The sequence below is a fragment of the Mesocricetus auratus genome, unplaced genomic scaffold (genome assembly GCF_017639785.1).
Source record: "Mesocricetus auratus isolate SY011 unplaced genomic scaffold, BCM_Maur_2.0 Super-Scaffold_100003, whole genome shotgun sequence".
Taxonomy (NCBI): Eukaryota; Metazoa; Chordata; class Mammalia; order Rodentia; family Cricetidae; genus Mesocricetus; species Mesocricetus auratus.
Window position 1 is genome coordinate 14,858,983 of NW_024429188.1, and position 2,746 is coordinate 14,861,728.

Genomic DNA, 2,746 nt, shown 5'->3' on the forward strand with positions numbered 1-2,746 from the left:
AAATCCTTGCCCTAGGGGAGAAGAATTTACCTTAAATAAGAATAAGATTAACTTCATCTTTATATTTTACCTTATTAATGTGCCCAGTAGAATGTGAAATTATATATGTGGCATAAATTGTATTTCTAATGGAGAGTAGTTTATTTACTGGATATATCTGATAAACAAGACAGTTTTTTTAGTTCATAAAATTGAAAAATTGGTTGGGTAGAGAGCATAGACAGTAGATGAAAGTGCAATTATGTTTCTTGTTTGTTTATTTAAGTCTTATGTTTTATATGTTGCAGAAAGGGACAGTACATACATTCACATGCATAAAGGCAGTTTGATTTAGGTAAGAAATAGGTTATCTGTGGGTAGAAAGAGCAGTGATGTGTGTGTGTGTGTGTGTGTGTGTGTGTGTGTGTGTGTGTGTGTGTGTAGGAGTGAGAGCATCTTCTGGGAAAAGTTAGGTATATTTTGAAGTAGACAAGTCAGTTGGAACCTCAGGGAAGAAAAGAAGGAAAGAAACGAAGGTAATATAATGAGAAAGAGGCGAGCAGTTCCTGAAATACTATGATGTCTACACATGTATATACACACCAGTATGTATGTGTATACTATATTGTTAGCTAGAATATTACTATTGCATTGGCTGTTTTTTTCTTATTATTTTTTCATTTATTTCACATACCAACCACAGTTCCCCTCCCTCCTCTCTTCCTATTCCCTCTCCCCACCTCCCATCTACACCCCCACCCCATTCACTCTTCTTCCACTCAGAAAGGGGCAGGAGTCAACAAAGCATGGCATGTCAAGTTGAGGCAAGACTAAGCCCCCCCCCCCCAGCATCAGGGCTGGGAGAGGCATCCCTGCTTGTGGAATAGGTTCCAAAAAGCCAGCTCATGTGCCAGGGACAGGTCCTGATCCCACTGCTAGGGGCTCTATAAACAGACCAAGCTACACAGTTATCATCCACATGTGGAGTGCCTAGGTTGGTTCCATGCAGGTTCCTGAGATGTCCATCCAGATTCCGTGAACTCCCCAAGCTTGGGTCAACTGTCTTTGTAGATTTTGCAGTCCTGATGTTGACTCCCAGCCCGACCCTCTTGCTCATATAATCCCTCCTCCCTCTCTTTAATTGGACTCCTGGAGCTCGGCCCAGTGCTTAGCTGTGGATCTCTGCATCTGTTTCCATCAGTTACTGGGTGAAGACTCTCTGATAACAATTGGGGTAGTCACCAATCTGATTACAGGAGAGGGCCAGTTCAGGCACCTCGCCACTACTGCTAGGAGTCTTAGCTGGGGTCATGGCTCTTGTTGCAGAGATTCGGGTGAGTGGTTCAAAGTGATGAGAAGTAGGTTTCTCTCTCACAAAAGTGAGTGTGAAGAGTCAGGAGTAGCGTGGCGATTGCATGGGACGAGAAATTCATCTTCTACCTGTCTTTTCGCTTCATTCCATCTTGCCATCTTGACTCTGGGGGCTTAGTCCAAGCTGACTTACAGTGGCACCTTTTTTTTCTATTCAGTGGGAGGGGGGAAAGGGAAACCCCTTTGAATGCCCCTTCCTTCCTGTTAACATTTCTCAGCATTGGTCGTATTTGAATTAGTCTGTTCTGAGGGCTACCCTGCATACGTTACCTAGCAGCATCTCTGTCCTCTACCTACTAAACGCCAGTAGCATTCCTCATATGTGACAATTCAAAAATGTCCTGATATATTGCCAAATGTCCCCCGGGGGACAATACCTTTCTCATTTGAGACTTATTATCTTAGGGCTTTCCCACAACCTTGTTCAGTCGTGGTTTGAACATCACAACTCGTCTGTCATAAAGACAAAGAACTTTTGGAATTTTCTGTCTTTCAGGTGGCCAAGGCACCCAGCAAAAAAGTTAGCTGAAGACAAAGTCAAGAAGCTAGCAGAGCATGGTCTAAAAAGCCAGTTCCAGAATAGCTAAGACTGTTGTTACACAGAGAAACCCTGTCTGAGGAGGGGGGCAGCTAGCTAGCAGATCTCCAACCCCCCATCCCTGATTGAGGTGGTTCTCTTCTTGGCTGAATTTTAGTTGTTGCCTATTTTAAATTAGTGTGTAAAAACATTAGTGTTGTTTAACAGTGAGCACCTAAAATGTGAGACATGATCACCTTCCAATCCTTAGGGCAGAAATGAATGCTGTCCACAGAGAGTAACATAAATGTAAGGATGGCATGTTATTCACCTGCTTAGGAATAAAGGGAAAGTTACTGTGGAAAAAAAGAAATGAGAATTCTGTTGAAGAAGCAGCTCATTCTCTCCAGGGTGGAAAGGGTGAGAGGACTTGGAAATGCTAGTGGAAGTTGTATTATTGCTTGTCTTGTAGCGCCACCTGGTGGGAATGTATAATTCGAGCAGTCCTCATCTAGCATTTTCTTTCTTTTGTTCAGGTTTACCCTTCAGATTACGCTCAACTTTAAAAGGTCACCTATGATCAGGAACTTTAAAGAGCTATGTTTTCACGCTTGAGACAATTGACATTTGGGGCTGTGTAACACTTCATTGTGGGGACTGTCCTACACGTTGTAGGCTATTTAGAAACATCCCTGGTGTCCCAGGTTGCCACTCATTCGTTTTTTTTTTTTTTAAAGATTTATTTATTTATCATGTATACAGTGTTCTGTCCGCATGTATCCGTGCACGTCAGAAGAGGGCACCAGATCTCATTACAGATGGTTGTGAGTCACCATGTGGCTGCTGGGAATTGAATTCAGGACCTCTGGAAGAGCAGCT